Raw genomic sequence first — 23,274 nt, forward strand, 5'->3', positions numbered from 1 at the left:
TTCTTTAACATTAAAAAAAATTTCTAAATCTCAAACCACATGCTAGAAGGTAGTTTAATAGAAACTGCCACAATATCCTAGATGAGAAACTGTTCAAATGAGAAACTGGCCCCTCCTTCTCTCTTAGAGATTTGATTACTTTGACCTGCTGCTACCTTATCATTTAAGACAAACAATCCAGAGTGTTAACAACTATTCCCAATTCAATAAATACATTATGTAGTTAGTCATTGGGTGCAATGTTATCCATTTGTTCAGCCATTCGTTCATTCACTGAACATTTCTCAGGTCCCATGTATACCTCATCACTAAACACTTTAAGGATGAAGACCTGAGTAAGGAACCATAATCGTATCTCTGCTTTCATAAAGCTGAGCAAACTCACATCCTAAAAGCTCTATGTGGGAGTCAGGTAATAACTGGTTGTTCTCTAAGCGCCTGGAGAGTAGAAATGCTAATCAGAAAGTGTGTTTGCAAAAAGGCATAGTGGCAGGATCGTGGGGTGGGGAATGGGCCTGGCTGGAAGGATCTCTATATGTGTATTTTTATCATCCATGTGTTGGATGAAGCGGAGAGCTGCCAGATAGCTTCTTTTCGACAGCTTGGAGTTACTGTTGGGAACAGATCCATGTATGGAAGCGAAAGCCGAAAGGCACAGATAAGCAGAGATCCAGCTATGCAAACCATGTTTAGAGACACTTAAAGGACAAGCATCCCAGGTCCTTGCTTTCTGGTAAATTTGAAGAAGCCATCATACCGGGTCTTTTTCCATATCCAGCCCATGCCGACTGAACAGCCCAGGCTTGACAGAGGTAGGTGCAGGGCTTTTGTGATGAAACTTATCTAAAGGATCATTCACGAATATTCCGTCCCGAGCTCTTACGTCCCTTAAGGGAAGCTGCCAGATAATATTTCGGAAAAAAGAAAGATTTGGGTTGGGGCTGGTGACAAAGAGGTATTTAACAGCTCTGCCTTCACAAGACAGGGCAGCTTGGTTACAGAAGGAAAGTGACAGCACAGAATTGCTGCCAAATATAATCCCTTTGTCCAGGGTCACTTACCGTTCAGATTTTTGTGGATATGCATCTCCCTCGATATTGCCAGAACCTTTGGAAGGGGCCACAGCTTCTCGTGGGTTCTGATACTGTGTTTTTAGGGTGGGGTAGGTAGGGTTTGCCCTTTTTCTTGCTTGCTCCTCTGAAGCCAGCATAATCTCACATGTGTGGCTAGTCCTTCCTTAGACATAGGAAGAGCTGCTTGTAAACGACATTATTATTTTTGGCAGCTGAAGTCATTTTTGCAGTGTTTCTCAGCAGATCGGAGGTTGATTACATCCTGTTCAAAAGATTCTTGGGTTGCTTTCACAAACATGGGGTCTTGCGCAAGTTGAAATTGCTGAAACCAGCTGTAAGCACTGGGCTATTCTCAGTACCTTTAACATTTTTCTTTCTTTCTATTTTGTTAATGACAAAACTTAGGAACTTGAGAGGAAATTTTTACGAAAGTTATTATAGCTTTGCCATCAGTGATGTTTTGGGAATAGTAGATTGTGGCAGAAGAACAAAAGCTATTTACTGTTTGTCTCTGGGGTCCAAAGAAAAACTATGAATGCGAAGATAGGAACAATACCAGCGTCTATGTGACTCTATTTTCTAGAATCCTTATTAACCCAGCCAAATCATAACAATTACACTTTGAAATGCTACTCGAGCTAATTATCAAGTTGTAATAATTAGACCATTAAAGCAGTTCTTTTAAAATTATTAGCAAATCAGTGAACTCTTGCCAAACACAAGTCAAAGAAAAATATCACAGGCCGCATCTATAAAATGTGTCTGTTTTTCCAAGATTGAATTAAAAGAATTTTTATACAAGATAATGGAATTTAAATTCAAAATTTCTCTTGTTGAGAACCATATGTCTATATTTCAAGTAAGAGTTGAACCAACTCTTCATTTACCTATAAGTTTTCAGTCTTATGGTATAGCATGAGAGGGAAGAAGAAAGAAAAATTGGATGTGATTTTTCTTTCCCTGATGACAAAACATGACATGGAAAATGATTAACAAACAAGTGTAAGAAAATAACAAAATAGTTTGTAATACTGACTAAGGAAATCTTCGGAAAAATTGTATAGCTGGGAAAGGCCGTTCACTTAAGGTATAGAGCTGAAATGACTGTTTGTGGTTTCTTTCAAGTTGTAACTGCTCCATCATACCACAACAGTGGCAGAGAAAGAGAAAACATGGCTTTCTTTCAATAATAATACACTATAATTATTAAAATAGTTATAATACTAAAATATGGTTGTTTTTACTGAATCATTCCTTTTCGTGTCCAGTCTATTTACACTGACAACACATGAAATTAACAACACATTTAAACTTCCCCTTTCCTCATCTCTAAAATAGGGTATCTTACTTCACTTAAAAATACTAATATTCTGTATCTGCAAGAGAGAGACCGAGGCAATAAACCATGCCTTCTTTTTTTAAACTAACAGAGACAAGCTGTCATAACTTTAGCTAAAGTGGAACAGGCCTACAAAAGGATGGTTTTAAAATACTTAATTAAACACTACATACCAACTGGCTTTCCAAAAGGAATAGCACAGCAGGAGTTTTGGCAATTTTCAATATGTAAAAGGTTGTTATAAATTATGTCACTACTATTTGTGATCAGTGCAATGCATATATGACATCATCTACTGTTTTCTCATTTGCTTACTGCCAAGTACATTTCAAGTTGTGGACTCCTCGTGAGAAATGTGTGCTCCTGTTTTTCTTTGGGAAAGAAATTTAAGAAGTGTCATATAAGTAATAAGGAATGACCTACTGCTATTTTTATACACGGTATGTCAACACCTATGGAAAAAATTGACAAAAAGTCAAGCTACTCGCTCTTTTGACTCATGACTTCTTAAGCATTCAGTGATGACTAAACCTGTAGAAAATCTTGAGGAGATTATATTTTTGAGAAGATAATTGGAAGTATTGACAGTTTCATGTGGGAAAAAAGTGCTCTATGCTATAGTTAGCTGAGGTATGAATCAAATTCATGGTGGCCAAAAATGATAGAAAAGTTGCAATTTGTCCTGAGAGCGTGGAGGACAGGTTTGAGGCTTATGTCTATAAGATAGGGCCAGACTGGAGAGATCCTTGGCCTGATTGATGTGTTTTTAGGGGCTTTGATGGGGAATGATTTCCCTGAATGTAGGGGAGAGTTTGTATGAAAGTAAGAATAGATTTACTTTTCCAGAGGCATGGAAAATTTTGGCCGGCAGGAAAAGTCGTTAAGTTTTCAAGGAAACGATAGCATTCGTTACTCTAAAAATAATCCCCTTAGGAACTTTAAATAAAATAAAATTTTATCAGGTGATTCAAAACTGTGGGACATTGAATGGTCCCAGACAAATCACTGAGGATTTCAAGATCTTTAAAAATGACAGAAGGCATGAGACTAGCGGACGGTACTGGAGAGGAATTTGAAGACCAGACAGGCTGTATACTGTCCCCAATGTCAACCAATGAAAGGGGAAGCTTCCCCAGCATCCAGACCACCTGGTCTTCTGATCAGCACTTGTCTACCCATGCTACACTTCTTTCAACTTCTTAATCTTAAAGTTACGTGATATTCTCAACAGCCTTTGTAAGATATTGGAAGAAAATTCCATGCCAGAGAATTTTTAAAGGTAGTTTTAAGGTCTCTAAAGTAATGAAAGGGGAACAAATTCCCATGGCACTTAGTGTTGCTGAGGAGAAAATGGCCTTTCCTATGCCACTGACTTCTTCCCCTGAGATGAGTCACGATTCTCAACTCTACACGTTAGAACCACTCACAGGGGCTGATGTTCACACTGCACCCCTGATGAACTGAATATGCTCACGGAGTCCAGGCAAGGATAGTTTATTTTTTAAATCTACCCCACGAAATTCTAATGTGAGCCAGGATTGAGAAACACTTCCTTTTTGCAATAAAAACATGGTAACCAGGTCAATTTATTTCAGCAGGAGGAGTTTAACAGAACCACAGCTGAAGACAAAAAAAAAAAAATGTGCTCTTTCCTCAAAAGGTGACTTTCTTGGAAGTTTTATGGATGTAATTTTTGCTGACAGGAAGCTTCTATTTAAAAGTTTCAGCAGATTTAAAAAGAAGTTTTCTCTATAATAAAGGATTCATATGGATCTATTTAACATATCTCATCCTCCTTAGCCTGAAACTCACATGAAGGCTAGCCACAATTACTGAAAGGTAAAATACATATATTTGTGAATGTGGCATTATGTTTCTTAACAACAGCTACTAAATAAAACTTGATATTGTTTTAGCAAATTATCAAACAGCTATCTTGAAAGGGTGTATTAATTTTGGATAGCATCAGTTTTCTAAGGAATAGGCAGATCATTACTTTTTGCCTCTTTCCTTTCTAAATGTCAAGAACTTTGGAGGAAGAGTATGAGATTTTATGCAGAAGCTATATTAATTTATTATATATCAAAATATGTGAATAAGAAACTAATGCTAGCCAAAATAACGAGAAAATATATGGGGCCACAAAAGACTCCTTCCTTTTAGGTAGGAAATGGAGACTGGACTCTCAGAATCCTGCAAAAAAAGATTCTGGATTGAATGCAGGTAGAGAGCAAATAAATAACGCCTTTAGATTTCAGCTCAGGGTAAAGAAGACTATTCAAGATAGTGGGTCAGAGCTATGACTGTAGAGCGGGGCTTGGAGTCAGATGCCTGAGTTTCCTTCTGGATCTTCAATTTAGTGTTAGCTGTATGACTTTGGACCGGTAACATCATCTCTGTAAGCCTCTCTTTCCTTTTCTGTAAATTGTTGACAACAGCAGCAAAAACAATAACGAAGTCTTTAAGTGGCAAAATGCAAAGGAAGAGTTTAGTGTAATGACCAATAAATGGTGGTACCATCTTTGTAAGCAATATTAAAATCAACTGGGTTTTTTTTAAGAGACTGATTTCCCCCCTAGAAATGTTAAACAGAAGAGTGATTACATTTAAGGAAAGTATAGAAGATTTCTTAAATGTCTTTCAATTCAATTTCTACAATCAACCCAGTGCTAATGTTGAGCATTTGGGAGATATTGATAAAACACTCTTGGATTAGTTGATTGTGAGCATTGAGTTCCTCCCCTACTCCAAATCATACCATGAAGGTGAGCCTGGAAACTATCATTTAAAATATCAAAAATCAATAAATGCAGATATATATCATGAACATTAGACATACAAAAAAACAATTTCAAAAACGAAGTCATATCGTAATAGAAGAGAAGGGCACCAGTTAACGAGACATTTCTTAAATCATTTCCTGAACAAGGTGTGTTTTAGGTCGCGATAGAACAATCCATTGAATATTTACTTGATTCAGAGTAATGCATTATATTGCAATTAATAATAATATATAAGAGTAATTGTAACTCCATCCTATAGTCTGTCCAGCAGCTTGCCCTCTGGCAAATAAGATGCAATCATAGATGAAATGATATTATAAACTATTATCAGTTGCAAGATATTGTTAAATTTCATATAAAGAAATATAATTTTAACACATTATTTCTTAATTTTACCACTGCTTTACCCATGCAGATAAAATATATAGTATAAAATAAAAAGTAATTTTGGTTAAAACCCTAAATTCTAGATTCAGACAAATCCATCAAATCGCAACTATGCTTCTTTTTGCCATGCTGGGCAAGTTACCAAATAACTATCTTGATGTGTGTTGAGCTCTACTATTTTCCAGTCATGCTTCTAAGCAAGTCACATATGTTAATTTATTAATCCTAACACTCACCCCATAAGATAGGCAGCCATTTCACAGATAAAGAGTGATGCACAGAAAGGTTAAGTAATAAGCCCAGGGTAACACACCCACTGAACAGAAGAGCCGAGATTTGAAGCCTGTGCTTAGCCTCTGTGTTACATTGTCCCACAACTGTTTCTTGGTCTTTTGAAAATGGAAACAAATAAACTAATGTGTGAAAAAATTCATGAACAGAAAGTATTCAATGTAGTGTCTAAAGAGAAGTAAGAGCAAACTATGTTATTCTTCTCAGATTATTATCCATTTAATTTAATCTGTTTAATGAGTAGACTAGTCGTTTGAAACAGTGTTTCTGAGTATCAACTACATAAGAAATAATACTGATTGCTCTTTATAAACAAACATTTCCAAATTGTTGACTGGACATTTTTAAGAAATAGAGGTTAAACTATTATTTTGTGACTATACTCCATTATCTTCCTCTATCATATTACTATGTTTAATAAATGTGTGTCAAAATTTTTACATCCTTACCCCCAACTCTTCACTATTATGTAGCAAAGATGACTTTTATCAAAAATGATAAAATGAGCTATGAATCATTTAAATGAAAGTTATTATTGTTTTCAGAGACCCATATCACGTACATGTTACATCGCATTTAAATTGCAATTCATAAATCTAAAATGGAGAACAAGAACTCTACTTGACGTTCAACTTACATTTTAGATGATGCTTGTGAACATAGGACCTTCAGGAATTCAACATGCAATACACAATTTTCACCAATATTGTAGAGTTGTGTACTAGTTTAATGAAAATTATAATGAAATATATCTATGGCAATAAACAATTAACCATGGCAATAAAAATTATACAGAAATAGGTTCCTTTTTTTTTTTTAAAGATTTTATTTTTCCTTTTTCTCCCCAAAGCCCCCCGGTACATAGTTGTAAATTCTTAGTTGTGGGTCCTTCCAGATGTGGCATGTGGGATGCCACCTCAGCGTGGCTTGATGAGCGGTGCCATGTCCATGCCCAGGATTCGAACCGACAAAACACTGGGCCATCTGCAGCAGAGCACGTGAACTTAACCACTCGGCCACGGGGCCGGCCCCTGGGTTCCTTATTTTTTTGCAAAGAGAATGTAATGAGGCTTATCTCTTTTCTCTTCACATTTTATCATGTGTGTGCAGAGGGATACAGGTCAATTTCACCTACCACTCTATTTCTACTCTACCACACGTTCAAGATAATTTATTATATTGTTTCCCCAGAGATGATTTTGCTACTATTAATTTCAATATTGTATTGCCTTAAAAAGATAAATATTGAGTCAGGCCTTATAGCCTAGTGGTTAAATTTCAGCATGTTCTGCTTCAGTGGCCTAGGTTCAGTTCCTGGGCAAAGAGCTGCACCAATCGTCTGTTGGTGGCCATGCTGTGGCAGCAGCTCACACAGCAGAACTAGGACTTACAAGTAGAATATACAACTGTGTATTGGGGCTTTGGGGGAGGAACAAAATGGGGGGCGTGGAAAGAGAGGAAGATTGGCAATGATAGCTCAGGGTGAATCTTTGCTAGTAAAAAAAAAAAAAAAAAGATGAATATCCATGGTGATGCAAGTAGGGGAAAGGAAAAGCAAATGAAATTAGAGACCTAAATGAAAAATGGGATTCTTGAGGGGCTGGCCACATGGCCAAGTGGTTAAGTTCGCACACTCCGCTGCAGGCGGCCCGGTGTTTCATTGGTTTGGATCCTGGGCTCGGACATGGCACTGCTCGTCGAGCCACGTTGAGGCGGCATCCCACATACCACAACTGGAAGGACCCACAACGAAGAATATACAACTATGTACTGGGGGGCTTTGGGGAGAAAAAGGAAAAATAAATGGGATTCTTGAACGTCCCATAAATCTATAGGCCCTGATAAGTAACATTTTTTAAACTATCAACAGTCAACAAGCATATCAATAATAAACAGCCATAGTAATTTGTTAAATTAAATCATGTAACTTCCTGAGCATTATAAAGCATTGAAAAACAAAAACACAGTATGCTAAACACCAGACAGCCAAAGTTTCATTATACAGAAACTAAATTTAAGTCACATTTATGTATTTAGCTTATGTTTAACACATGTGTCCCAAAGCCAAATTTTAGGCCCATGCTCTTTCGGGAAACACAGACTAAATAAATAACCAATATAAATAATGCACGTCCCAAAGCTCATTTTTCCCCTCAATAATCCATTTGGGTCTAGCTAAAATAAAATACGCCCAATTTACTGGATAATTTTATCTATTTTCAAGGGAATATATAATAAATATTCATTAAACAGTCTGAGAACCAGATCGCCAAAAGTTCCCCAGGGTTGTAACCTTCCAAACCACATTCTTCAAAATGTGGTCTGAGAAAGAGTTATTCTGCAACATCTTTGGTGAAATAAAAGGTCCAGTTGTCAAAAGACAGCATCTATGAAATGTATAAAACGCTTCTCCTCTCAGATATTCAGAGGGCACACTAACATGTCACCAGCCCTGAGAAATTCTGCAGAAAGATAATCTGGATATGACCTTGTTGTTATGTTAAATGATGGTTTAGAATCCAGACAAGCTGTTGCTGATTGTCCTCCCTGACCTTGCAGCATCCATGGCAGGCATCAGTCATGTCCTCCTTACTGATTGAGCGCCTAGGTTAGTCTTAGAGTCACTCAATAGATTGTTGTAGGCAGCCACCACTAATCGACCAGAGCTAATACATGTGACGAAAGGTGGCTGTCATTTAATCATAGACAGACCTCTGGAAAGGGTTAACTTGACATTAGTTCTTTCTCTCAAAGAATTAATTTGACGTGGGCCTACAGTTTTAACATGAAGGACAAGCTATTCAATGGGTCTCTATGTGAAGAGTAAGAAGATGCTTAGTTTACAGATGTGTATTTGAGCTCCATCTTTAACAGCTGCATCCATATACACGCATCACTGTTCTAAAAGCAGGCCCAGTGGCAAAGTGGTTAAGTTTCCATGCTCTACTTCCGCAGTCTGGGGTTTGCAGGTTCGGATCCCGGGTGCAGACTTACACACTGCTCCTCAAGCCATGCTGTGATGGCATCCCACATTCAAAATAGTGGCAGTCTGGCACAGATGTTAGCTCAGTGATGATCTTCCTCAAGCAAAAAAGAAAAAATAACAGTATAGAAAAGTCTTTTGATGTTGATTTTGTTGTTGTTGGGGGTGATAAATTCACAAATCAAATGTTCTCTTTTGATTTAGATTCAGCCTACTGTAGAAGATGTTTGTGAGTTTGTGTGTTTGTGTATTTGTATGCCAGTGTGCTTTTTCATTGTATTCCCAGAACACCTGTAACTGAGCTCTGTCAGCACATCACACCAGTGTGATTGTGTGACTCTGTCGCCAGACTCATTGAGTACTCTGAGCTGTGTTACATACCAGGAGACACAGCCCTGAAGAACTTGGAATCTGAGGGGGCAGAGACTCACAGAAACAGACTGTTGCAAAGCAGTTTAATAGGAACTATGAGAAGGTTGATAGCACAGGGCAGTGGGGATGCGGGTGGAGGTGGCAGCATATGCAAAAGTCTGGAGGAAAGAGGAAAAGATGCCACATTGGGGATGGGAAACTACATATTGTTCAGCATTGCAAGAGGTGGCTTTTTGGTTGTTTTGCTTTGATCTTCTTGCTCTTTACTGAAGTATGATATACCTACAGAAACATGAGGCTCTGCAGTTCAGTGGATTTTCATGAATGCAATTCACTCAGATGTCTATGTACCCAGCACTTGAATCAAGAAACAGAACCATTCTCAGCACCTCAGAACGCCCCCTGGTAACGCTTTCTGGACCCTGTGCCCCTCGAGAGAAAGCACCAGACTGCTCCCTCTCTATGTCTTGCTCTTGCTGAGTTTTGAGGTGTGAGATAGCCAGAGATGGGACTGGACAGGAGAAGGCAGGAAAAATCTCCTTCATCTTGTTAAGAAGGTGGAACTTTGTTCTGAAGGCAGTGGCAGGGGAACGGGAGGTGGGCGGGGCCTAGAAGGGTTCTAACCAGGAATGTGACTAGACTTGTGGCACCTCTTAATTTTCTATCTGCACTACCATTTCCCAACACAAAGCAGATAATTAATATTTGATGAATAATTGAGTGAATAAATGAATATTCTTTATTCACTCGAAGTAATGTATTTACTATTCAAAATTATGTAAAAGTATTCAAATACTCTAATAAATCACAGATGTGCTAAGGGGATATAAAAAAGAATTTTTAAACACTTACTTCATTCTTATTGTAAGTACCTCTGAGATGAGGCACATAATATGTTTAGTTGCTATCACCTGGTAATTACTCAGTAAATATTAGCTATTATTATCATTCGTTCAGTAAGCATTTATTGAGTATCTACTATTTCCAAACGCTGTCCTTCTGTATATAAAATGATGACTGAGACATAGTCCTTTCTCTCAAAGAATTTATTAATAAAGGTCCAGGATGTAAAGTTAAAGAAGACAATAATTCCAGAGTTCGATAACAAGATAATAGTCCAGAATAAGTCAAAAGCAAGATAAAGCTGGGAGGGAAGGTGGAAGTCAGGCTACAAGGTTTGTGCCTTCTTCAGTGGGTCAAATGTGTGATGTCTGATGAAAGAGAAGATACTTTGGGAAGATGTGTTCTAGCAACAGTGAGGAGCCCAGTGAGGCTGGATGAAAAGCAGGAGAGTGGTAACAACTTACATCAGAGAAATAGCCAGCAGCTGATTCATTAGGTCTTTGAAGCCCACAGATTTGGGAGACTCAGTTAGGGGATTTCGGTTCTGAGGGTGCTAGGAATCCATTGGAGGATTACGAACTGAGAAGTGACATGAACTAATTGACATTTTTTAGAAGTTCATTTAAACTTAGGCTACAGTCGGGAGGATAAACTGTAGACAGGCAACCAAAAGAAAAGCAGGTAATAATAATAGATACCTTATAGGCCAAGTGTCTATATAACTGGTCGTCAGAACATTTTTGAGAGTAAAAGGGGGAACTATTAATAATTACACTGGATCAATGGCAATGCACTGGGAATATCCCAGGCAAACTGGGACATATGCTTGTCCTAATTAAAGGGCTGTTTTCAAGAATAAATGAATACTGAGTAGGTGTTCAAAGAAAAGCAGCTAAAATTAACAGCTACCAAACTCTTTCACCAAATACTAGATTTATAACATATTAATGGGCTACAGACTAAAAAATAATTCTATGAAAGAATAAACTAGGAACTACTAGGTTAAACCCAGTTAAATTAATTCCTTACTGAAGGAGTTCTTGGAGGTTTTAATAAGCTTGGGAATATCTAAGCACTGTTTATGGTATGCAGTGTTTCTCAAAGTCATTTGTTCATAGATCTTATTTTTTCAAGGAGATAATTAATATCTTGTGACTCCAGCCTTCCACGGAATTCAATATGGGGAATAATGATCCAGGAAAAAGGTATAGTTCAGGGATAGAGCAGAATGGCTGATGAATGTGATTCCAAGATTTGATCCAGAAATTTTCGTTGGACTGCAGGGTAGATAACTCAGTGGTGTGAGGGACCCCAAACCACAATTTAGAAGCAGTGGCTCACTGATTTAGCTGCTACCAAAATGTCAAGCTTGTTCTGATCTCCTGAAGACACAAAGAAACCTTTTCCCACTTTCCATGAAAATCTAATATTTGCTTTGTGCCTGTGGTTCTATGGACTTCAGTTGATGCCTGGGGATTTTTAAAAGTAAAAGCTTCGGGGCCAGCCCGGTGGCACAGTGGTTAATTTTGCATGTTCCACTTCGGTGGCCCGGGGTACACTGTTAGGATCCTGGGTGCGGACATGGCACCACTCATCAAGCCAGGCTGTGGCAGGCGTCCCACATATAAAGTAGAAGAAGATGGGCACGGATGTTAGCTCAGGGCCAGTCTTTCTCAGCAAAAAGAGAAGAATTGGCAGCAGATGTTAGCTCAGGGCTGATCTTCCTCAAAAAATAAAAAAAGCAAAAGCTTCTTGGTGCTCTTTCTTTCTCCCCCAGTAAAGACTTGGGATCAGAGTCAAGGACAGTGAGCTAGAAAAACAGATTCTGAATTGCCATTGACACAGAGGCCAGAAACATAGATGAAAAACTAAAGTATGCAAAGTGTGAAGGCAGGAAGATGAGCTCAGAAATGAAAAAATTACCTAACCTTGTCAGATATCCAAGTAGAAGGTTGTCCTGGGTCCCAGGTGAAGGCTATTGCTTGCAGCTGACTTCCCATGCACTCTGATGGGAGTTACATAGGTGAGCCAGCAACCAGAACACTGGGGAACTGTCACCAACTCTAGACACTGGCTTACAAATGATCCATAAGCTTCTTAAAAAGTACCTCTATAAATTTCTTTTTCAACCTCATATTTCCTTATGGGGGAGGAATTACCCTCTCTGTTCCTAGAACTACTAATAACAATGGGAGCTAACACATACAGCAATTTCTATGTAAACTTTTGTCTGTGCTTTTACGTATATTAACTCATTAAATCCTGACAATAACCTTATGACCTGGATCCTATTATCATCCTCATTATCAGGTGAGGAAAATGAGACTGGGAGGGACCAAATATATCTGCCCAAGGTCGCACAGCTAATAAAAGTAGAACTGGACAAATCTGGCTCCACAGACAATGTCATTATCCACTTCACCATGGGCAAGTGCATCACAGAGATTAATGGAGAAAAGTACCTTCTTTTATCTAGTAATGGTAACGTCCTTATTCTAGTCCTTATGATCATATAGAACATGATTCCTATTCCAACTGACCTCCTCGGAAGTCTCTGAAGACCAGCAGTTACTGCTTTTCTCTTAAACTTTCTCTCTGGCTCCAGTTTCTTTAGAGGGTCCTCTTATGACATGTGTGAATTCCTGCTTACTCTAATGCCTGAAAACTTATCTTTGAATGTGGATTAATTTCTGTCTATTTTATTATTTATTTACTTGATGTGTTGAGTGGGTTGATTAGCCAAAACTCAGCCAAGAAGTACTTTGCAGGTAATTTTGAGGGCTCCAGGTGCAGGACCTATTAAATTTCATCTATTAAGATCTTTGTGGATCCTAAGTGTCATCCAGCCTGTTTCCATTCTTTGACTTTGATATCTATTGCAAACGTAGTGAGAATGGCTTTTATACCTTCATCCGATACTCTGACAAAGTATTTAGCCAAAGCCAAGGAGAGTATCATGCAGCACCCCACTCAGTCCCCCACTCACTCTCTATCCATCCCAACTCAGCAATCTTTGCACAGAGTTGTTTAGTAAGGATTCCACCTAATTGCATTATCAGTCTGTGCACGTTTCTCCATCTGGGCCAAAGTACTTTTGTGGAGTTATGTAAAATACTCTGAGGAAGGTCAGAAATCATGTGCCAACAGCACATCTTTGTCCAGCTAGTTTAAGATTCCTAAATGTTATGAGGTTAAGCTGACTTGACTTTGAACATTGAAACTATATTTGCTTATTTGCAATCTTATGGCTCCTCTTCCAATCTCCAGAGTTCTTCAAAGACTACTGATTGGTTCGGCGTTCTCTTTTAAAAAGTTTGCATATTTTGGAATGTAGTTTACTTATGCAAAGCATCTGAACAAATTTACAGCAGCCAGATACTGTCTTACCATCACTTATATCTTTGACTCTACTCTCTCATTACTAATGTTTACCATCCACTCTCCCACCCATTCATCCAACTGTCTATTTCACCCATTTCCGCAGATCCCCGACTCAAATTTAATATGTTCAAAATTAAACATCATCTTTACTATCCACCTGACTAATCTTTCTGGCTTATCTAACTCTTTGATTAACCTTAAACCGAAAAATCAACTTAGACTCCTTTCCTTGACTTGCTGTCTCACCACCACAACAAATCAGTCCCCAGTTCCTATAGTTTATACCTCCTGAATATCCATCCATTACCACTGCCTTTTATAGTTTATTACATGAGTTACTGTAATAACATGTTAAGAGATGCCCTTCCTCTGGCCTGGCCACTCCCAACTATCCTCCAGTTTGTTGCCAAAGTGACCTTGCTAAAACACAATTTTGATCAGGCATACTCATATGTAAATGACACTTTTAATGACACCCCATAACTTCCAGGACAAAATCCAAATTTATTAGCTTAGTTCAAAGACCCTTGAAATTGTAGCCCTGCCTCCATCCCTAAGCTTGTCTCTCTTTATCTCCCAATAAACACTCTTTGTCCGGGATTCACCAAACTATTTACAATTCACTGAAATAGTGGAGTGGCTCAGATCTCCATTTTCTCACCTGTTCGTTACCTTCTTTCTTCAGCGTTTTTTCTCTTTTCAGTTAACAGCCTTGCTCTTGCTTTAAGACTCAATACAAGAACCCTTCTCTCTATGACACTCCCTGCCCCTTTATCCAATCCTGGTTTGTAGTCTCCCTTTGGGCTCCCACTGCACCCTGCATATAGCTCCTTGATAGTACCTAGTATTGTCAATGTGTATTTTTCTGACTCCTCGTTGGACTCTATGCAACTTGGGGCATGTACTTACCTTACTCATCTTTATCTCCGAAGGGCTTGGCACGGTGTCCGATGTGCAGTGGATGTAGTCCAAAATGTTTGTTGAAAAATGAAATGAATAAGTCAAAATAGTTCTCCTTGGATGAAGAACTAGTAGAAAATGTACTCTAAGAAGTTCTGTTTTTCTCTTGTCTTTCACATGCCCCAAGCAGGAGGTCTATCCCTTCCTCACTGAGCTCCAAACTCTGAAGCTAATTTTAAGAATCCTATTTGTTCTTTACATTCTAAGGTCCACTTAACTAGCTTATAAACAGATTTTTGTTACATTACTCATTCCTATGTTGAAAGCTGTGTGGGTTTTGGTAGCTGATTAACTCCAAAATATACAGTCTATTTATTGTAAGGCTACCCAACTCACCAATCTCAAAAGCTAGCAATCTCACCCGCCTCAAAGTGAGAGGACTTACACAGAAGAGAGGGTAATTGAAATCTTTGTCTTTTACATGAATATTCTCTTTTTGATTATTTTGCCTTCCAATATTCACCAATATTCCGAGAATACCTTTAAAAAAATCAATCCCTGGTTTATCTGGTTATAAAGTGCGAAAATAACACATGATGGTAGCAAGATGCTGCCACTAGCATTTTTAGCAACATTATCCAGATCTTGATCCAACTGTTTGAAGTGCTTGCCATGCAGCAGTATTTTCTCTCTTCAGAGAGTTCTGAAACCTTTGGGGTAATATTTTTAGAAATGGATTTTAATCAGACATCGCTTTAGTGGTGCCTCCATTTGGATCTGGAAACTGGTCTCAGTTTACCAGTGTGCATAAGCAGATGTGCCAAGTAAACCTAGTCAAGTAATCTGTTTATTTAGAGCAATGTGGATATCCTGTTTAGCTAACATCTAAAACTTAGGTAGCATCTCAGATTTGACTTAAGCTTTGTATTCTTCCTCTTATTAGAGTTGAAGTGTTTCCTTCCAGTGAGGAAAACAATGATAATGAGTAATGGGTGGGTGCCTCATAATTGCTCAAAAAGTGTTCCCCAGAGCTCTTCAAATGTAGCCCCAGTATGGGTCCGCTTTAGTTAAAAAAAAAAAAAAAAAGATAAAATGATACCATTTGAGAACCAAATAACTTCTGGCATCTAACAACTGACTAATCCCTGAGGGTCCTTTATGACAAAGACCAACCCTATAAACAAAGGACGTAAGTCTTTAAACAGGCACAAGTTTCAATGTTTAGAGACTAAAAGGAAAACTTCTACCCTCAAAATCCTAAATCCTGGCTTCAAGTTCCAAGCAAATAGTTAGCAAGGCACTAATCTTCTCCAGACCTCGACTTTCTCTGTGAGATGAGGAAGCTGGACTTCATAACCACTGGAATGCCGCCTTGCTGTAAAGTTCATGGTCAAAAGTCGCATGAGACAATGGAGTAATAGACTCGTAAGAAAGCTCTCATTGTACACGTTGGTTGTTTATTCATTAACTGATAGATCTGTGATTTGCTCCTACACTCACTCTCTGTTCTTGATATTGCTTATCATTTTTACATAAATTGTCCTAGTCATTGTCATCTGATGAAAAAATAAGGAGGCATAATTGGAAAGGAAATAAAAACATGCTTTCAGGGGGACTAGCCCCGTGGTGCAGCGGTTAAGTTCACATGTTCTGCTTCGGCAGCCCGGGGTTCGCCGGTTCGGATCCTGGGTGCAGACACGGCACCACTTGGCAAGCCATGCTGTGGTAGGCGTCCCACATAGAAAGGAGAGGAAGATGGGCACAGATGTTAGCTCAGGGCCAGTCTTCCTCAGCAAAAAGAGGAGGATTGGCAGCAGTTATCTCAGGGCTAAACTTCCTCAAAAAAAAAAAAAACATGTTTTCAGGGTTTGTCCTGAACTTGGACCCTTCTCTTTTCTCCTACACATTTAATATAGGATATGTTCCTCAGAACATGCTTTCCTTTCAGACATAGAATAATAATAAAAATTATTACTATCACTACTGTTTGTTGAGCTACTACATTGTAAGCAGACAAGCCAGAATTTGAATGTATGTCTAAAATCCAACTCTAAAGTCTATGCTCTTCCCACCATGTCTTATGACTCAGATAATCATCATTCAAAATGGCAGATTTTCTTATCATGGACATGGAAGAAATCATGTCTATGAACAATCATAGAACTGTGTATCAACTGATACATAACTTTTCAACTTATCTTCACTTTATCATAGTGTTATGTTAAAGGCAAAAAGAGTACAAAATTGACAAATCTACTACCACATCTCATCTCCCAGCAGTGTGACTTTTCACTTCAGATTTAGCTTCAGTTTTTCATTTGCAAATGAACGATAATAATATAGACTTCGCTGATTTTGGGGTTTGTGGCCAAATGAGTTAATGGATATGAAAGCATAAAAAGAAGATACATGACAATGAGTTCCCCTTCAATTCTCTCGCCTTGTATTTTCTTTAGAAAATACAAGTAAAATCATTAGAAAGACAGAGGCTCTTGCTTTTGATCCCAGCTCTGCCAACGGCTGACACAAATTACATTCATGAATGAATGACATGAACTTTTCCGAACATCCGCCAAAGGAAAGATGGAACTAAATAATCTCTAGGTTCCATTTAGCATTACATATTTATAATTTATTTAACCTCAAAAGCAATTTCTCATGCTTATGTTTCTTCTTTGGAATCTGAAGCTTATCTTTAGTGTTTGCACTAAAAACATTTTTCAAAAAGCTTTTGGATTGAGGACAAAAATATCCAGGTACCTAAAAGAAATTACAAGTTAAATGGATGAGTCACCAAAGGGCAGCAGGACAGCCAAACCTGTCAGGTCCATTTGTTATTAGAATGTGGACCAAAGGATTCAAATACTTGACTGCAGTGATTGCGGAGACCTGCAGAGGGGAGAAGGCACACACATTTGGGTAGATCAGGTCTAACCTCAAGTTTCTCATAGCTGCAAAGAGGGAAAAAGTATCAAGCAAAAAAAAAAAGTTGGGAGAAAGAAAACGAAGGAGGAAACCCCATTACAAAGACAGAACATAGATACTGACAAGTTGTCCATTGACATAAATAATCTGGGAAAGATTTCTGGATTCTGAGGGAGGGAGAATTCGGACCTAGGCTCGGTTCTCCAACTCTCCAGTTCTGTGATCTTGGTAAATTTATTTTTATTTTCTGGATCTAAGCTTCTTTGACCATAAAATAAGAGCTTGAATTGAATTGGATGATTACCAAAGGTCTCTCATAACTGTTTCACTCTATGCACAAGAGAAACACAGATAATGTTATGGAATATTATCCTTTTTTATATGGAGACAACCTCTTTTGTGCTGGTTTGTTTTTGGGTCTTACTACTTCACCATAGAAATTGTATATTTTAACATGGGGATTTTTATTTTCATGTTCTTGTATTGAAGAAATACAAATTTGCTAGGAAGTATAGTGAATGGCAGGATTTTCAAGTCCAGATATGAGAAAATATTGCTTACCAATTCCTCCTTGTTCCTGATTTGTAGATACTCTTACTCTGTATTTAGTATAATATGTATGTTCTCTATAATATGACTAGCATCTTAGCCTGTATGTTCCCACTACGTGTCAGTCATCTTAAAGCTTGCTGTGCTTTACTATTCTTGCTTCTTTTCACTGATGTTATTTATTCCTGTGTTCAATATCTTTGCCAAACTGACATCAGAAGTCTTCTATTTTGAATTATATTCTTGGTTATCTGCATAGATAGTTGTGAATCCATGACTCCTTCCCACTCCCCACAAGTCAACTCTAAATATTACCATGTTATATTCAACTTCGCACTTTCAGTATATACACTGAATTTTTCATTTATTGAAAATTCATTAAGTACCTAAAAGATACTCATCTTTGTTCCCTCAACACTTAATGGAATGCTAGGTATCTAGGAGGTTCTAATCAGTCTTGAATAAATTAATATATTTGTATTTATAAAAAGAAGCATATTTTAAGTAATCTATATATGAATGAAAGATTTAGAAAAACAGGGGATATGAAAGGGATAAATGAAGATCCAAAAGTTCACAACAAAATTACCCTTTGCTTATTACCTTCTGAAATACTAAAGGGAAGCCACCTCAATAATCAAAGTTTAAAACAATAACAAGAAACGTATCTCTCCATGTTTTCCCAAGAGCCACATGTTTTACAGTCAAGCACATTGCACCTGCCCTCATAAATATGTGATTGCACATTCCAAGTGATTGATGATGTTTAAGTGACATATAGTTTCCTTGGACATAAGCAAAACATCCACACTGTCACCAGTTTCTTGGCAGAAGAAAAACTTTTCCATGTTTAACGTCACCAAAGTTCTCATGAAAGTGTCTTGATAGGTTAGTGAAAAAGTTTTTTGTGTTTGTTTTTGTTTTCTTTGTGAGGAATATTGGCCCTGAGCTAACCATTTTTGCCAATCTTCCTCTATTTTACGCAGGATGCCACCACAGTGTGGCTTGATGAGCGGTACTAGGTCTGTGCCTGGGATGTGAACCTGCAAACCCTGGGCCACCAAAGCTGTGTGCCTGACCTTCACCACTTTGCCACTGGGCTGGTCCCTTGCATTTGTTTTTACTCAGACTTAATGGTACAATGCAAAATGTTAGAAATGTATTATCACATCCACCTCCCCCAGCCCCTGACAACCACCATTCTACTTTTCTTTTTTTTTCTTTTATTTATCTCCCCATATTTCTCTCTCCTCAATCTCTGATAATCACCATTCTACTCTATGTTACTATGAATTCAGCATTTTCCCCCCAGTTTTATTAGGAAATAATTGGCATAAATCACTGTGTAAGTTTAAGGCATACAGCATGATGGTTTGATCCACATATATTGTGAAATGATTATCACAAAAGCTTCATCTAACATGCATCTTCTCGTGATGAGAATTCATAGGATTTGTTCCCTTAACATCTTTCCTATATATCATACAGCAGTGTTATAGTCATCATGTTGTACATTACATCCCAAGTACTTATTTATCTCATAAACGGAAATTTGTTCCTTTTGACACCCTTCCTCCAATTCCTTCCCCCCAACCCTCTGCCTCTGGTAACCACAAATCTAATCTCTTTTTCTATGAGTTTGGTTTTTTGGGGTTTTTTGTTTTTTTTAGATTCCACACATAAGTGTGATCATATGGTGTGTACTTTTCTGTGTCTGGCTTATCTTGCTTAGTAATAATGTCCTCCAGTTTCATCTGTGTTGTTGCAAATGAGTTCTGGAGATGGATGATGGTGATGGTTGAACTATAATGTGAATATCCCTAATACCACTGAACTATACATGTAAAAGTGGTCAAGACAGTACGTTTTATGTTATGCGTATTTCACCACAGTGAATAAATAAATAATTTTTTTTTGAAAAAAGAAATGTATCTTGTGAAGGTGAGTTTCCTCACTTCACATTGGTCTATAAAATCTGAAGACTGGCTTTTTAATAAGTTGATACGATATTGGCTCCTTGGGATCTGGAAAAGTGTTTTATTGGCTAAAGTTTTAGGATTGTTCCTATGGGAGAATCTTGCCAACAAACCTGCAATCCTTTCCTTGCTCCCGAGATCAACCCCACAGAAGGTAGCTATTTACTGGCTTTCGTTAGAGCCCAAGCCTGAGGGTTAAGTACTGTGTCTGCCTCAAGGGGGAGGACGGAGCCTGTCTCTTCTTCCACTCTCCAGCTGCCTTCTGTCTTCTCTCCTTCTCCAACCAGTGTTCTGATCCCAAAGCGAAACTGAGTCTCTATCCCACTTCCCCTTCCAGTAACATGCCACGGTCCTCTTGCCACCAGAGTAGGAATAGCTGCTCTCTCATCTTAAAGGAGCAATATTGAATGTCAGAAAAGCAAGAAGAAGGGCTGGCCCCGTGGCCGAGCAGTTAAGTTTTCTCACTCGCTTTGGCGGCCCAGGATTCACTGGTTCGGATCCTGGGTGCAGACCTGCACACCACTTATCAGGCCATGCTGTGGTGGCATTCCACATGGAGGAACTGGAGTGACTCGCAACTAGGATATACAACTATGGACTGGGTTTTGGGGAGAAAAAAAAGAGGAAGATTGGCAACAGTTGTTAGCTCAGGGCCAATCTTCCTCACCAAAAAAAAAGAAAGAAAGAAAAGCAAGAAGAGACTTTTTTTCCATGACCTTGGAAAGAAAAATTCCTCCTGCTTTCCACTGCCTTGAACTCCACGTTGTGAGGAATCCATTTCCCATTCTGCGCCTGGTCAATATATCATGCTGACCTTAACACACGTACTTTTGCATATGCATTTCTTCTTGGTTTACAAGGCTCATGTAATCCTACTTAAGCACAGCAAAATTTGAAGTAAATTATAGCTTTGTTTTACAGATGGTGAAACTGAGAAGACAGACCCGATTTTAAATTGTGTTTTTGTTATAAGTTACTAGCCCTGTGTCCATTTAGGCAGATTTCTTTTGTTCTCTATCTCAGTGTCCTATCTGTAAAATAGCGATCCTGATAATCCCCTAGGTGGAGGCAACAGTTCCATGAGATCTTTGCAAAGCACATACTGCTCTGCCTGACAGAGAGTAAGCACTCAGTCAATGATAGTCATTATCATTAAGGTATTATTGTTACTAGAATTTTGAGTACCTTATGGGGTTCTGACACAGATCTTCCACTTGCAAACCCAACGTCCTTTCATCTACCACAGAGCCATAGTCTCACACAGCATTGCAGTCTAGCTTAGTGCGGACAGGAGCTCAGTCATACAGCAGTGCATCCCCTCTCTCCACTTCACTGAAATATCACAATGCTATGAAGATAGGAAGAATTCTAAGACGTGAGCACAGTCCTGAAAAATCTGTCAGGTAAAGAAACCTAACTGTCTGTAATACTAAAATGACACAAGGAAAGAATTCCTGTAAACTTAAGCAACCTTTAAAGGTAAAGATGATTTTGGGTGGGAGGAAAATAAAATATGAACGAGGAGATTAATGGTGTAGTACAAAACCGTTTGGTTTTCTTTTCCTCTTCCCCTCCCCACCACCTTTGGTCACTTTACTGAAAAAAAAAAGAAAAAAAACAGTTGGTTTTGTTCAAAAGTACACTGTCATATGAGACTTCCCTTTTGACGGTTAAAACGGAACATGCTCATTCTTTCCACATGCTGAACAGACTCCCAAAGGAAGGGTGAAAAAATGGAAGGTAAGCAGCCTGGGAAATGTGTTTCAAGAGAATTTGCCTACACATCAATGAAATGAGATAGCAAGAGTCAATCCTAAGAGCATATGAATGGAGCTGAATCTCCCAAATTCTCTCTCGTGGCCATTCCCTGGCATTTATAGTCTTTCACCAGTGTTCTCAGTGAGCTTGGGCAAGAGAAGAGAGAAGGATTATGGATAAAAATGCCTTGACTTTCTTTCAGTCTATTTATTTCTCTCCGCAGAAGGTGTCCCCCTTGTGGTAATAACAAAGGCTAGTCTGGCATTTCTTCTATTCTTGTGCTATTTCACAGATATACAAAGAATTTTAGTTTTCTCTCTATCTACCATTTAATAGCTCTTGCTTCTAAAAGGGTAAACTTTTATTCAATACTCCTGCTTAACTGAAAGTTAATGCTAAACTCAAAGCCAGATATGTAGTCAGCTGGCTTTAAACTTTTTAACGTCACTTAGTAGTAGTATTTTTAAATTCTCCTTTCCTGAGACTAGTTGTATCGTTTTTCCATGAAGTAGTATCAGAGATTAAGATGGTGTTATCTGTCCATTAACAATTTACTTACTGGAGCATGAAAAAGTGCTTAAGCATAAGTGTCTGTTTCAATGCCGCGGCTGACCATGAATAGTGCGTTCTCAATTAGGCAATCCAGATCTGCCTTTTAGCAACAAGGGAAAACCAGTCTGAGTCAGCAGGCTCCACAATGGGCTTCTTCCACTCCTGTCCCCCTCTCCTTGGACTCAGAGGAAACACTCAAGTCGTTGGCAGTTTTGCTTATTTTTAAGGAAGTAACTCAGTTGAACTGCTGGTTCTCTGTTTTGAGTAGTGAGTGGGAGTTAACTTTTTTCCCTCCGTTTACTGTGTCAATATATTGTTATCTTCTCCAAAACTGCAGAAACAGTAAGGGTCTATTTACTTCTTTATTCAAGCAAAATAAAAGGTGATTAAGAGCTCTGAGACATTAGTTTGATAAAGAAAATCCAAACTAGACGCTATCTTAATTGGAGAATTTAAAAAAGAGAGAGAAATGTGAAAGATTTTTCTCACTCGACTATCTTCTACAACTAAAGCAATTTCTAGGTTACTTGGGGAAAACATACATTATGGATCTAAAGTGTTGAAAATTGCCAATATTAAGGAGAAAATCTGAGTAGTGGTAAATTAGTATTTAGTAGCATGGATTTCTACATCTTACATGTTTTATCTCTATTTCCACATCCTCAAGGAAACGGGACAGTGTGTGTTTTTCACCGTTGACAACTCAATAGCCTGGCCTATTTCCTAAACACAGTACACATTGTTGATTGAATAACTGAAAAAATGAAGTGGATATTTTAACAATACTTCATTTATTTATACCACATTCTTCTCAAAAAATATTTATGTAACTCTCATTGAAAGTTGCCTTCAATGTGTTAGGATACCAACAGAAAACCTCATTAATATGGTGTTCTTGGACCTATTTTCCCATTTTCTACATATTCTTTCTAACTTTTACTCATTGATGTGTGATCTTCTGTGTTTTCTAAAAATGGAAGAATTTTTTTTTTTTTAATTGGCACCTGAGCTAACCTTTGCCAATCTTCTTTTTTTTTCCTTCTCCCCAAATCCCTCCAGTACATAGTTGTATATTTTAGTTGTGGGTCCTTCTAGCTGTGACATGTGGGAGGCCACCTCAGCATGGCCTGATGAGCAATGCCATGTCTGCACCTGGAATCCA

The 23,274-nt window shown here is 38.2% G+C and overlaps 1 protein-coding gene across 2 annotated transcripts in view; it reads left to right on the forward strand.

The window, feature by feature from the left end:
* Positions 1-704: 704 nt before the first annotated feature.
* SLC8A1 (solute carrier family 8 member A1) overlaps positions 705-23,274 on the forward strand; it is a 372,033-nt gene continuing 349,463 nt past the window's right edge. The window contains exon 1 of one of the 2 annotated variants that reach the window (XM_046661705.1): positions 705-812. The gene's annotated coding sequence lies outside the window, so the exon portion shown is untranslated. The remainder of the gene's footprint in view (positions 813-23,274) is intronic. The other variant, XM_046661706.1, reaches the window with a different exon arrangement.

This window comes from Equus quagga, chromosome 5 (assembly GCF_021613505.1).
Source record: "Equus quagga isolate Etosha38 chromosome 5, UCLA_HA_Equagga_1.0, whole genome shotgun sequence".
NCBI lineage: Eukaryota > Metazoa > Chordata > Mammalia > Perissodactyla > Equidae > Equus > Equus quagga.